This window comes from Scleropages formosus, chromosome 2 (genome assembly GCF_900964775.1).
Source record: "Scleropages formosus chromosome 2, fSclFor1.1, whole genome shotgun sequence".
In the NCBI taxonomy this organism is placed as follows: Eukaryota; Metazoa; Chordata; class Actinopteri; order Osteoglossiformes; family Osteoglossidae; genus Scleropages; species Scleropages formosus.
This window is the reverse complement of record NC_041807.1, coordinates 26,209,100-26,224,894: the sequence shown is the minus strand read 5'-3', so window position 1 is coordinate 26,224,894 and position 15,795 is coordinate 26,209,100.

Below are 15,795 nucleotides of genomic sequence, written 5' to 3'. Positions count from 1 at the left end.
TGTGTGTGTGTGTGTACTTTTACATGTAGCTCTCATGTGGAATATTACAGAATGTTATTTTTGTAAATATTTATAAAGTGTGTGTCCTATACATACATGTTTTAGGAATTACATGTGGTCTTTTCTCAGATGAGAAATGGGAGGGCAAAACAAAAACTTTTAAAAGTACTTGGTAGTTATGAAAAAACTTTCCACACTGTTCTAGGGTTCTAAGCACTCATTAATTATTCAGATTTGTAGGAGTTTTGTGGAAAGATGAAATCTCAGGTCCTCATCTCCACTTGGAGGAGGAACAGGGTTTGTAGTAGCCAAGCACCCTTTTTGGGTCTTATAGGCAGCTTGTTCGGGAATGATGTATTAAGTGCTAGTGAAGGACATGGAACATTGGTACTGGATACCTTCTGTCTGGTAGAACCCAGAGTGCCACGTGCCCCAATATTATCTTTTGTTAGGAGTGAAATACATAATGGTCCATAATCAGTTATTGCCTGAGAAGTCAACAGGCCAGTTTTTAGTAGTCTTTCCAAAGTGTCAACAAAAGATGCAATCCAAGTAGTGGATCAGATCCATCGGACAAGAGTTACCATTATGTTAGAGCAGAATGTTTTACAGGAATGAATCACTGCAAATTAAGCCACATTACATGCTGTTTACAATCAACACTGTTTAGAATATCAGTGTTGTCAAGAGAGACCCCTGCACTGAAAAAAACTTATTCTCTAAAGTCGAATAGGTCTGGACAGTTCTAATACTGCTATAACCGTGGTCAGTGACATGAAGTTCATTAAATAAATCCAACAATGCAAAATAGCTTTCTCACAGAGTGGAAACAATCCACTCCAACCTTCATTAGGCACAGAGGACATTTTTTTTCCAAATTGCATAACGGATACTGCCTGCAGGTTCAGCTGTAATACACACTCTGGCTTCACTGACAACACCACTCAGTGCATCAATAATGATATTGTGGAAGGCAGGTTGATAGGGTTAGAAGAGTAGCTTATCTAGACAAAGGTCTGATAAGGTCAACTTTAATTTTTTAAGCATTACAGTGTGTGAAAGATAAACCATCTTATTGGAACGTCATTAGAAAAAAGTCAAACACACCAGTGACAACAGAACGAAAATCTTTAGTCATGAGCAAAATATGGACAAAATACAGCAGATCAAAGATGTTGTCCTAGGCTGCTGGAAAGAGCAAAAAAATGAAAGTCAGCTATATCTGTTTATCAATGCACATAACACATATTGAAATTAACCTCCTTTCCAAAAGCAGGTTGTAATGTAAGAAACTTTCAAATTAAGGTATACCTACATCATATCTTAGCTGCCACTGCTGCCATGCCTTTCCTACTTTAAATTGCAACATATCTAAAACATTATGGACCAGTGTTGCAAACTTATGCTTTATGTTTGTGCTTTGATATCTGAATTAGCTAAAAAGGTGTAAATCAAAAATATGAGAATTTAAGTGTGTGAAAACAAATCATCGTGATTCCCATGTCAAATAAGCCTTTATTGTGCCATTTTTATGCATTGATTTAACATGACTTTTCCCAGTCTCTAGGAAGACCATTAGACAATAGATAATAATGTATGTGGAGGTAGCATGCTACATAACACAGATCACTTTTCAGCACCTTGCACTATCCATACTTGGAACAACACAATAGAAAGTATGTTTACATTAGTATACACTTACTGGGCAAAAGAGAAGTAAAGAACTTAGACTTGTCACCTGAAGGCTGCATATTGAAGCCCTTGTCTGGGGAACTTATCCTGAACCGTTTTAATAAATATCAACCAGAGAGCAGTTCTAGAAGCAAAATAGGTTGCATTCTGTGCCATGTAAAACATTGCTTTTACATATAAAACTTGGTTTGTATCAGGGTAAGATGATTGGTACTATGTTTACAACCCGGTTGCACTAAAAGGCGTTCACATGTGCGTAAAGAGCCACCAGCACACAATAACCTCTCCATCAGGGCATATCCATAAGCAAATTGTTGTTTCTCTGGTGTAGAGAGAAACAACTTGCTAGAGGCTCATGTGCTCTTTGATGAATTATATATTCAAGTTTACGTGAAGTGGTGTGTGAAAAGCCATATGTAAAAGAATAAAATGAAGCATTCTGTGTGTATACGTTATGTATAGACATTTGCTCTTTACACATTAGAATATTCCAGGATCACAGCACAAGAAAAGTTTTAAATCATTACAGCTCAATACATTTATTATGATAATTACCTCATTAAAAATTTTAAATGTACTTGCTTAACTTTGCACACTGCTCTGCTCAAAACAATGAAGTCTTGCTGTGGTCTTGCAGGTTATACATTTATTACATGTTGTTCATATAAATAGATTCTGCTGACTACTGCTTGCTCTTTATTTAAAAGTGTAGAGAGAGAAAAACCTGCCACGATGTAGCCTGTACGGGTTCGCTGCCAGAAGGAAAGCTTAGGCTGGCACCTCACTGAGAGAAACAACTCCCACCCATGTCTTCCGCAGCAGAGCATCACAGGGATAATTAAGCTATGCCCACCACTGTAAAGAAGGAGTCTCACTGGGAAAATTTTTCCCATGAGCCAGAAAGCCAGCCTCTTACTTCTTAAAGCTTCATTACTGTGCAGTGGTAGAACAGGTCTGAGAGCATCAATGTGTCCTGCAAAAGCACTACAAGATGTTCGCTGCAAACCTTTTGTGCCAGTTTGAAGGTGACGTTTAGATAAATGGAGGCAAGGCCTATATACTGTATTTCCACAGTGTGAAGTGTGAAGAAAGCTTGCCTGGGAAGATCATGGAGGCTTGTTGAACACTGTTCTGTTATCTGAACCTCCGGCCCTTTGTTCGAACTTCCTGCCGTTGATGGATCTCGCATATCAATCAATAATTTCTTCCTGCAGAGTGTTTCCTGAAACAGCATTCTGATGTTCTTTTGAAAGAGCGGGAGCATTTTTCCTGGCAGTTCTCAGCAACGATTATTTGTTGTATTACAGTATCAGTAACATTTTCTGCAGTGCTCTTATTATGGCTTCTTGAAAGCTTTACTTGTGAATCATTCCAAGCTTCAGCCCCACATAAACAAAATTTATGCACACATTTGAGGTCAAAGCTAAAAAAACTAACAACAATAATACGATTAGTCTCATATTCCTCCCCAGGGTAAAAATAAATGAAGGTTTTTATCACCCTTCTGAAGAGCCCCATTACCCTTTGGGTATATGATATAAATTACAGAGAACCTACCCCTGGGAACTTGTGTCAGCTATGACAGTAATGACCATTCACATATCTGCATGGTTAATGCCAGTGATTCATCGCTCGATGGCCTTTGCCACCAGGGAAAATGATCTAATGTGGCATTTCATACCCGCTGTCACCCTAAGGTAAACATCAATGACAACTTTATTCAACATGACAACCACTTTCAGCTCAATCTATTGTCCTTTAAGCTTTGCAAGTTGCTTATCCAGCTGCTTAAACTGAACCAGTTATTTGGGGTTTTAGTTTAAATGCAAAAATGTGGGGAAATGATGACAAAATTAAAAAAAAACTGTAACATTGGAGTAAGATTTGAAATTAAACTATGTCAACACATTCAAAAACCCCACCTTGGCAGTCTGATACATAATGGAAACTTGTCTGGTGCTATGCATCTCACTGAAAAAAATGACAGGAAGAGTTCCTCAGTAATTTTCTCTGTAGAAGTAGTCAACCCAAATGCAGTTCCACAGCAGTTATTTTCTGAGCTCTTGTCAGCCAGTTGTGACTCAGAGTTGCACCACAGCTCTATTTCTCCTCCAGAGCGAACTGTCTTTTGCAAAAAGCTCAACATTGCTGAACATTGAGACGTTCACCTTCCATGCATCCTATAGACGGCGGAGTCGAGATGATGACCAAAATTCTCCAGTGACTTTGTTCTACAGGCTGTCAGACATGCAGAGAGCTGCCTCTGTATTACTTTCATTGGTCTATAATCTTCATTGCGGCGAGGAAAACATCTTGGAAATGTTCAGTTTTCAGTATTTTGTATTGTTTAATTAAAAAGGAGTAAACTGAACAGAATAAGTGTAGAATATGTGAAAATTTCTTAATGATTTGACACTCTTCACTGTTCTTCAGAGTAAAAATAATATTCTCACTTTACTTTCCAAGAAATTAAAGGAAGCAGTGACCAGAAAGTCTGTTAAAAACTGAGGTATACATTTCCGATAAGTCCTCTACATGATGCCATATTACAGCTACAGATTAGACAGCATATTTATGGAATATGTAAATAACCACCAAAGTAAAAAGTAAACAGCAGAACACTAACTATATGATCAACATATCAAACGATTCACAGCACAAAGGCAACATCTAAAATTCACAAATTATCACAAATTATTTTCCAGTTGGGGGTGCGGTGGTGCAGTGGGTTGGACCGGGTCCTGCTCTCCGGTGGGTCTGGGGTTCGAGTTCCGCTTGGGGTGCCTTGCGACAGACTGGCTTCCCGTCCTGGGTGTGTCCCCTCCAGCCTTACGCCCAGTGTTGCCGGGTTAGGCTCCGGCTCCCCCGCAACCCCGTATGGGACAGGTGGTTTAGACGATGTGTGTATTTTCCAGTTTTTGTTTAATGTATATTACTTTGTCTCTCCAGTTTTCTATTGACTAAATTGAAATCCAGGTACATATGGTAAATCTTCTCAAAAATTTCTTTACATATCAGCTTTATTTGTAAGAAAATGATTTTTTTAGCTTTTATCATAATAATGAAAACAATGAATTAAAATAATTTGGCCTCTGCCACACAGCACACATATCTGTTTTTAACATACAGGATGTTTCTATGTTCAGTTGAAAACAGTTCCTTCTGTGATCTGGCATCCATTTTTCTACCATGCAAATTGGCAGCCTTCAGCCCAGGTTTAATTAGCTTAATACATCTTGGTCTACTACCTAACATATCCCTCCCTTTTTTTCTGAAGGTGCTGTTTAAAATTAATTTTGCATTTAATGGAATTATAATCACAGCAATATTTTATCTGGTTTCTTTTTTTTCGGCACCTTTCAGAGCCATGACATCTGAACAGCCAATCAGATTTAACTTTCCATTGTTTGGCATTAATCCTCCTTGTGTTATTCTTTTGACAATACTCATGTGGAAAGGATTCCAGGAAAAGATTTTGTATCAGATGAACAGTAAGATTGGCTCTTGTGCATTCTTGTACTTATTGACAGCAAAGCAAAAGATCTTGATTCAAGTGCAAGTACAATAATTCATTCATCTGAAGATCAAATCAATGATTTTGCAATGCTTATAGAAATCCTAATGAAATGTATTTCCAGGAATACTTCACATCGGTAGTTATTTATGCCATGAAATTGCTTATTGATGATGTCAGCTTAATTTTTCATTGCTCTTTTTTTTCAAAATCTGATTCAACTGTAAGATACGATGTTGTAATGTGCAAAATTTATTATAAGTGGTACTGTCCCCAAAGGGTGTACTGGTTCATGGCTGAATCTGAAATACAAACAAAAACAAATATGCAGATTCTGTTGTTTGAATAAAAAGTGTGTGCGTCTCATCTGTTCTCCAAAGCAGGCATAAACAAATGGTCTGTCTCTGTTCCAATGGTTTGTTCCAAGTGTGGGATACCCATTGAGCAACGGTGCATGGAATTGTAGTGCCGCCTTTCCTCAGGTTATTTATAAACTAGAAATTTAATCTCCTACACCTGCAGGTGAAGTACTTCACAGCTTCAGTAATTAATCTCTGTAGAAAGTACAGATTGCCATGTTTGCCATATGACAGTTCTTAGTTTGAGCTCCTCGAATGATCCTGTGTCACAGATTAGTGGTAATAATTGGGTCTGAACGCATTTCTTTGCACGGACTTTGTGTGGTCATGGTTTTACATTATTGGTTGCTCCCTTGGCTTTGTCCATGCCCTCCACCTTGCCACCCAGCAATCTTGAATCTTCAGCTCTGGGCAGATGTTTACCATGGAGCGGGGGGGCTGTCCCACCAGAGCCTGGGAACACCACGGAAGGCATGCAGACTCCTCACTTTCCCAGCCCGGCAGAAATGCTTTCACTGTGGGGGTTTGAGCACTGGGAGGGGGGGCACAGTGGCCCCTTTACTGTCCATTGGCTTGCATAAAGGATCAGTGTCAGAGGTTCCTGGTGAGGTCAAAGGTAAAAGCTCAGGCTTTTGAAAATGGATGGCAGCCAGAGGAGTCAGCAGGCCATCTGTCGACTGTGGAGCTATGAATTGCACGGAGTTCCACAGCAAAGGTAGTGTGTTTGACCAACTGTCGATGTTACTCTCCAATAACACTGCGCAGTCTAGTGTGGTCTGTATAGACAAAAAGGTGAGAAGTTGAACTTTTTTTTAATCTTTGCATACACATGCAGTGTTGGAAATTGTGTTTTTCAGTTACTGGTGTTGTGTGATTGATTTCGGAAAAGAATCCAGAGTGTTGCATTTCTTTTCTCTTGCTGTAGCCCATCATGATCCCAGACATGTGTGAACAAGATGAAAGTCCCCCTACAGTCTTCCTTCATTTACTGTGTGTTACACCAATAAGTCTGTCCAGGAGACCTCTTTGTGTGCAGGTCTGATCAATATAACTCTAAGATGACATAGCTACCATTGCAACACCAATAAGCTGCAGAGCTCAACGAAGACATCCAACCAAAAAAAACAGCTGATGGATTTCAGTTACTGATAGGCACCCTATTCTGAATGGCATATTTTGATTTGATTTGTTGTCTTTACTATAATAGTTTCTGTTTTCTGAAACATGTGAAAACTAAATTGTTTTAAAACAGGTTGAAACTAAATTGGAATGAAAGTCTAAGGAAGATGTCAATAAAAACAAAACAAACTTCAAAGCCTGGAGTAATAGTCTAATGTTGGTGCTAAATATCTGATTTTCCAGTTACTCCAGAATTATTCATATTATATTTCAGTTATACCAGAATTCCCAGCTGGCAGAATAATGCACAAAAAGTTCTCAATAGAATAAAACAGAACAAAACATATGCCATATAAACACTGGAAATGCCTGTTATGGACTGTATTTTTAATTGCTCTATGAGAGGCAAAAATAAAAGTGTGATATTATGTTTTCAAAGCTCCTTTCACAGAATGTGCTGTTAAATTTAAGACTATGTATACTCTCAGAAAAGCAGAGGCAGGAACAGTTGCAAATATTTATGAAGCCATGCAGATCTAGACAGTTGATTTTTATTTTCATCTTTTTTGAGGTGTAAGAGTAAAGTTATGTATGAGTAAAGTTTGTAAGCTTTCTGAATTATTTTTCTTCCATTTTTGCTGTTACGTGTGTGCGCGTGACGAAGACTTTCTATATCAAACAACTGATATGAATGACCAGAACTCTGCCTCTGTCCTCTGATATACATGGTTGACTTTCAGTCCATTTCTCTTTGCAATCTTTCAAAAGTGCTGAAATGGCCAGTTTCAAAGCAAATTAAACATGGTTCTGAAATAAATTCAAATCTCTGGGCTCTTAGATGTCATCCTCATGGGGTCAAAAGAACAGAGGTGTGACATGGCATCCATTGTAATTCCTTTGTTGCCAAAATGAAGAAATTCCAACCCAGCAATGCAATGCATTGGTGTTGTCTTCCCGTTATATGGAAGGTACAAGTAAGACAGTTTTCCGAAAATACCTCAAATAACAAAAACACATCAGGATTACTTTCTTAAGAAACAACACTAAAAAAACAAATGAGGCACCACTTATTTTTGTAATGCACTTTAGAATATTTTAATGTATTACAAAATGTTAGAGCATTACTTGCTATTTCAAGAAAACTAAAATAAAATACAAATTACAATATATAAAGTTTATGTAAGGTATATAGTACATAAATATATAAAGTTTTGGCTTACCAATGCACATATTAAAAGAAAACTGCACAGGTCAAAAAGCTTCAAACATTTTAAATTGTTTTGCAAACATTGTAAATAGTTTTTAATAAGCAAAACAAGTTGAACAAATAATAGACAAGATGTATAAGTTCCACTCAAGAAATGTCATCTAAAATTTGGCTGCAATCTCTCCATGAACAGAAAATCCTGTTATCAATATCTATTAAGTCATCAAGTCATTTTGCATGTCCACTTATTGTAGCAATTTTGACAAATGCCAAGTGGCCTAAAATGGAATATAAAATTTATGTTGAAAAAAAGATACATTACTGAGATCCCTGACAATGTTGTAAATGAGATATTTATGAAAGTAGCTCTTGCATTAGTTCATTTAGCTGACGCTTTTTTCCAAAGCAACTTATGGCATTAAGGTTACAATTGCTTAAGGGCACTACAGGGAGAGAGGGATTGAACCTACCCCATCCAGCTCCAAAGGCAGAAGTTTTAACAACTGCGCTACGAGCTGCCCAACTCCCAATTATCCTGTCATTACTCTGGAAACATTATTTCTATGAAATGTAATGATACATTATCAAACACTGCAAAATCATCTATAAAAGTCTCATTTACTATTTTCTCTTTCTGTTCAATTTATCAGTGTTGCAGACTTAACATCATATATTTTTGTCTTTAGCCCATAATTACCTGAAAACTCCACAGTTGCATATTAATCCCATGACACCAAATGAGTGAATGGGTTTGGGTGAATTGATGATTCTAAACTGACCTGTGGGTCAGTATCTCCCCTCACACACTAGTCCTACTGGGTTAGGATTTGGACAACGAACAGATGAGAGGGAATGAACTGGTAAATTTCAGTTTGTTATAGGCTTGGCAGCCTTCCAAATGTGGCTAATTCATATAGCGGTCACTTTCCAAAATACAATTTTATGTACTGAGGAAGGCAATTAAACTGTGCTTCTAACGGGAAATCACTGCCATTTATCAGTGACTTATCTTTGATGAATCCTTTTGAGCTTATGGATTGTATAGCTGCACAGCTGAGATTTTTCCAGAATATGGGTGTAAACTCAGGGCTGCTGCCAATAGAAATAATATGTTTTGCTATAATTCTAACAGATGTTCCTGAAAGAACGAGATCAATTTTCAGGTTGCAGCTCTGTCACAGAAATAAAACTTTATGAGCAGTCTTTAGTTTCATTCCCAAGTTTATATTGTGTAGTGCTGAGGAAACCATAAATCCGATGCACTTCCATGCATTATGTTTCGCTGCAAACACTGAAATGTTATTCTTTTGAACAGAAGGTTGACTCAGTGGCTCAGTGCTCCAAACTGTGGGGAATTCAGAGGCAAGCCATTCTGTTACTCATAGAGCACTGCAGCCTTTTATCTTGAAACTGTCCAAATTATCTATGGCCTCGAAGGCACACCTCTCGTCTACCCCAGGTGTCCCATTTCTATACATCTAAGATAGAACAATTAGGGAACAGAGACCTGAAAGTCATCCTTCCTTCATGATTGTGTAGGCACACAGCTCCGGGGAATGGAAAAACAAAGATGAATGGCTTCTCCTTTCTGTTCTAGATAAGTGTTCATTGTTGAACCCTTTGTGGCTGCTATCATAAGCACCAAACATTACATTATGAGAAAAACAGAGCTGCGCAAAAAAACACCATGCTCCAGCAATTCTGTCACGACAACGGCGGTTTGAAAGAGCTTAGGTTTAATAACAAGGCTTGCAGTATCACTGGCAATTGTAGTGGTTCATGGGACAAGAGGACACTGATTCAGGGTCTTTGGATCATTGGACTTTATTTAGGACTCTTTGTTCAGGAACTCTTTAGGTGGGTGAGATGTTGGGGAGAAGGGGAAAAGGACAATCTCTGCCCTTCTTTATCTCTTGGTGCAGGACCAGCCCTTTCTCACTGTCAAACAAGGCCTTTAATAGGGAAGTCATGGCAACTGAGTGTTTGTTGATGGTAACTGGGTGTATGTGTTAGGGTGGTGTGGTTACCAGCCTTTTAAGCAGGTGTAGGCCTTGGTATGTGTTGTGATGTTCCATCTGCTCCATTCTGTATGCGTGCACATTGTGTTCTTGCATGTGTACTGAATACAGTAAATGTACATGTGTGGGTGTACTATTTTCCTGCATACCTGTGTGCCGCAGACATATCATCAAAAAACTGAGAGTGGTTTTCAGATTTCAGCTGTGATGCTGGTACTGATGATTTTGTAAAAATCTGTGTGTTTTGGAGTAAAATGCACCCAAACAGTTACTGACATTCAATGCCAAATGTTGACAAATTACAAAAAGATCAACAGCTGGCATTAAATAAGGGTTTGAGGAGATAACATTTTAATGTTCAGTCATTTTGAAATCATTCTAATGTAGCTTAGTTCATTTATTAATGTATAATGTATTAAAAGTCACCTTGGTGAATAAGGTGTGTTTGTGCTGGTAACACTACATAGAGTTAATTGGAAGTCACTTTGGAGAAAAGTGTCTGCTAAATGAATAAATATAAAAGGAAAGTATTTTATTATATATTTGAGTTATTTATTTACAGCAGTCGCTGCTGTCCTGTGCCTTATTCCTGCCCTGTGGCAGCCTGTGCCCTGCAACCAGACACAAATGAAATGCTGAAATTGTTTGTCAGTGTCAATAACTGTTGAGAATGAGTACAACTAAATTTAGGCCAAACCCCATGCCTACTGTGCATTATTTATGCGTATATTCAGGGCCACTTCCCAAGCCTAGAGTATTTATCCTCATTCTTAGCCTAGTTGTGTTTTAGGCAACCAGCTGAGTTCCACTGACTTTAGGGTACAAGACCAACAATACAGCTGGGATTCAAGCTGTCAAATGTTAGTACACTCTTTGTTGTTGCTGCCACTTCACTTCCCTGACTGGATTGTCCTCCAATGTCACACACTCATCTCAATTCCATATGAAACATGATCATTTCCCACAGCTCCATTTACATTATGAAGCAAATAGGGCTGTTAAAAACACAAACTTGTCATGTGATTAAATAAAATTGTGTTCCAAAACGTCAAGGTGAGCTTGGAGAAACATCATCATTTCCGTTTGCTTCTCTGACAAGCATCAGAATAATATTCTATTTACTATTTCAGTTCTTTACAATTTACTGAAATGGCCTCATTATGAACATCAGTAGTACAGTAGATTACTACTTATTACTGTTTACTTATTACCATGTCATCTTTTGACACTGCCATCCATTGGAAGATTCCATACACTTTAGGACAGTGAAGACACCATGTACAATAAGCAAAAGAACGAGTAATATCACACCTTTTCCAGTTGATACATTCTACTACACTACACTACAGTACACTCACTACACTACTGCTATCTTACATAATTTTGAAGACGTACTCTGACTCCCTGTTGCCACCGCGACCCTAGAAGGACAAGCGGTCTGGAAAATGGACGGATGGACGGACTGACGAATTGACGGACAGACTGATTGACTGACTTACTTATTTACTTGTACACTCAGAATTTACCCCAGGTATTATTTCAGAGGAAACTAAGGATGAGAAGAAGTGTATTCTGCCTGCTGGTTTAACTTCCAAGGATTATTATGATGACATTGCATCAAAACACTGAGGATGTCTTAGTATATGGACAAGTGGACAAAAATAACTGTTTAAATTTTTGTATTTTTTTCAAATAAAAAGGCTAGTTGTCAATCAAGCAGGTGCGTACTAACGAGCATTTTAAATTGTGCAATGAATTTGCCATATTTTTCAGGTATCCTCCAAGGAATGTCATGCTGTATTGAATGTAGTCCTTAACCTTTATTATAGTGAAATTCTATTTTAGTTAGCAGTTGTTGAATTGCAGTTAGTTTCCATGGTAATCTATAGTACAACAATCAGAAATATGAATTTGGTTTAAGGAAAATAGTGTGGTTCCACAAGCAAAAACAGCTATTCTTCTAATTTCATTGATACATAACCATGTTTAGATACAACTTTTCACTGGTGTATAACCATAGCAAAATATGCTGCTTTGTGGTTGAGGTCCTCTGAAGGGTTTCCAAGTGACACACAGCCCCCTGCTTCCATGGAAACTTAAGAGTAGGCTTGCTGATTTCACATTCTGTCAAATTATTTGTTTAGAGTACCTGTCAAAATTTTTACCAGATCTGTTTGAACTCAGACTTGATCAGGCCAAAAAACTGAGAAATTGGATGTTTGAGGAGTATACTTATGACTGCCAAAATGTGAAATCTTTGGGTCCAACTGCTAAATATTTTTAAGATGCAGAGAGGATGAGTGCATAAACTTCACTGGTGTACATTCCAAAGGAACAAGCAAAGGTATAAATGGTACAAATAGCATGCTATATAATACAGCCAGTTAAATGGAAAAAACACCCTAAACAGGCCCTCCTATAAATTTATTTGCTATTTAAATAGTTGTATCTGCTGGAAAATCAGAGCAGTGTTTAAAACCAACAACCAAGCATCAGTACTCAAAGTTCAAAGGAAGAGCTTGCCAACATCATGAGTGATGCTATGTTTACATAACTTTCCGTATTTCTCCAGTACAAAAGTAAGCACTAATATCACAATAATTAAACAAGTCATTGTCCCTCTCTTTTTGGCTTCTTGATTTGTTTTGCTTCATAATTACTTATTTCTCTCCATATTCCCATCAACATCCCTGTCGTGGCTCACCTACAGGATTACAAACAGAGAGCAATGGGATGTGGATCAACTTAACATTCACAAAGCTCATCCCTGAACCTCCGTCAGGCTCATCCTACCGACAGGCCTGAGCAGCGGTAGAAGGGCTTTGAGGGTTTAATGCATCCAGGGTGTCATATATTCCCATATCCGCTTCGGCTTTAAACTCCTATGACACAGCTTACATTAAACATTAAGCCAGGATATTCATAATGTAGATTATGAATCAGATCGAATTTTGAGAGCATTTCCAGTGGGGTACAACTGAAGCCTGGGGCCAGTGCCTTTAGAGCAGCTTTCATCTCTGTACTTAGCAGAGCCTTGTCTCGGCACCATCAGTCAAAATGGTCAGTCCATGTCCTGAATGACAGTGGAGGGGTAAGGTGGTTGGGAGAGTAGCAGAGTGCAGGTCACAGCATTAAGAGGAGAGAATGTATGAAATCTGAGCCTGACTTGCATTTAGTGGAATTGCTAAACTATGGAAATTTCTTTTAAATGAACTTTAAATTGAAACAACTGTGATGATCACACCGATGCTTATGGAGAGAGTGGTGAGAACAGGTTTGTACAGGTTAAACTCATACAAACCCTGTCATCACATATCTACAATTTTTACCATGCTTTTAAATTGTTTTTCAACATATTTCTGCATTCTGCATCGTGGATTTCGTACTATAGGAAGTAGAAGAGAAAAAAAGACAAAGGTCAGCCATATCCATCTGGATTTGGCACTCTCAATGGTTGTACATGCTTCCATTACTGTAAAACTTCTGAACAATTTAAATGATTTATGTTTTTTCTGTTAATACAGCATACTGTCATGTAATATAGGCTTACAGGGCTCTTCAATGCTTAACATCTACAGCTACAGTATGTTTGGGAACAATCTGTAACTTCAAGGTTTTACAGTTCAGTGAACTTGGCCAACACTTTTCCATCATTCCGAGAGACTTTTTCTGTATTTCTATTCTGAATGGCTCATTCCTGAATATCAGTTCTGAGAAAAGGTATGATTACATCTCTGACAGTGTGATATGAACGGGGTTGATGTCAGTCACTACACTCCAACCTGAATACTCTACCTCTGCTCACTTGGTGGTCCCATATGCAAGTTGTCCAAAATCAAAAGTACAAAGGTTTTTTGTTCTGGCTCACATAAATACAAAACTAAACTGTCGAGTTCAAAAAAATAATAAATTCAAAGAATATGACATCTTGGCCTTGAGAGGAAAGAAGCAAAATTAGCCACAACTAACGAAAGTGGAAAGTAAAACAAGAACAGAAACCTTCAGACAACTAACTGGAAACCTTTTTCGCAAATCAAACTCCATTAATTTTAACAATTATAAAACTCCAAACTCTTAGCTCTGTCTTTCACTTTGAAAGATTCCCACCGGAACTCCCGGCTTTACTTTTTACAAGTCTTTAACTGAGCTGTACGGGCCACATCTGGTGCTTGTTTTCCTTGGCAGTCCCCTCCAGCTGTGGCAGTCAGTCAGGGAGACGGAGGTGTCGCCAGGGCTACTATCTCCCACATCAAAACTTTATCATCTCCTGCACAGTATACTGTAACCATTTAGATGTGTGTTGCCCTTCTGTCCATGTCATGCATGTTTAAAGCTGAGTCAGATGTGCTGCTGTATTCAAGGTTGTGCCCTTGTGCTTGTGGGCGGAGCTATCTGGGTTCAGCAAGATCACAGTGCAAAATATTTAGATATAATTGTGGTCTCTCTTTATTTGAAATACTAGAGTTGTTTACTTGTTACTTCATTTTATTTTTGCTGAATTTGCAGCCTGAAGTAAGCTATTCTCCAGTGGCTGTTTTTCTTCCTTCATGATTTGAAGTTCTGAAATGTATTTCAGACTTATGCATTTACTAAGTAACAGGAGGAAAATGGAAAGCAACAAATCACATCCATTTACATTCCTTTGAAACAGTACAGCACTTAAACATTACAGTCTAGCTTCAAAATACTTTTTTCTCAGAAATCTGAATTTTTTTGCAATTGAGCTATATTTTATTTTAAAGGGATATGATTCAAACCATTGCCATGTTCCAAACGACTTCATCTCATTCTGAAATATGCAATGTACAATTGTACAATTATACAATGCTCTGAGACTTCCAAGTTATGTGTGTGTGTGTGTGTGTGTGTGTGTGTGTGTGTGTGTTTAAATTCATCCTACATAAATATTTTATTTAGTCTGAGCATTTCTTCCCTGTTACAGAACTTTAGACTAAAATGAACCTCTTTGGTGAGTGGACATATGATACACAATGAAAAAAGACACTGTGGAGTAAAAAATGTCTTACAATATTTTTGAACTTTCACAGAACAGCTACATATTCAAACAAAATTTCTAAATGGAACATTTTCTCCACCCTTCATATAAGTAATTTGTAAGAAGAAATTTCAGTTAAAAAAAATGTCAGAAGTGTATTAGAATTTTTAAAACTTCAGAAGTCTTTGGGTAAAATTCTTCAGAGCGGTACCTGACCTTACATTACCGACTGCAATACTGGGTATTGGAGTTTGGCAGGTACTGAAATTAAACACAAATCAAATCACCTTTCTGGCCTTTACTTCAACAAGCCATGTTGGGTCTTCTTGATTTAACACTTTCATTGCAAACATCACTATATCTGGAGGTAACGGCTTAGGTAAAATTGCGGATTCAAATCGCAACACAGCAATTGCTGTTTTACCCTAGAAAGTAGGCTACTTCACCCTGATCTAAATCTATACGCAGTCTTTGTAAGTCAGTACAGCGATACGCTGTTAGAAATAAAAGCAAAACTGGATGTAATGCAAAAGAAACAAATGTAAATGAATTTAAATGCAAAACAGACAGAGAAAACAGTTCCCTGCATTCAGGTTTGTCACATTATGATGCCACTGGAGCACTTACAGTAAAACTGATTAGTTAAACATTAAATGACTAATACGTGAAGGCCGCTATTAAAAAATGATGAATTTCATGTTTTTGAAGCCAGCCCTGTACATAAAAAGAGCATATTTGGTGGAAGATTATTTATTTATTTTCCTTCCAAGCCTTCCGTGTCTGTATGAAAGCGTCAAAAAAAGTGTTTCCGCATCGCCATTAACGAGCTGCCGGTATCAGTAAGTGACGTGAACTTAGTAAAAATGACTAACAACAGGGACGAGCACTGT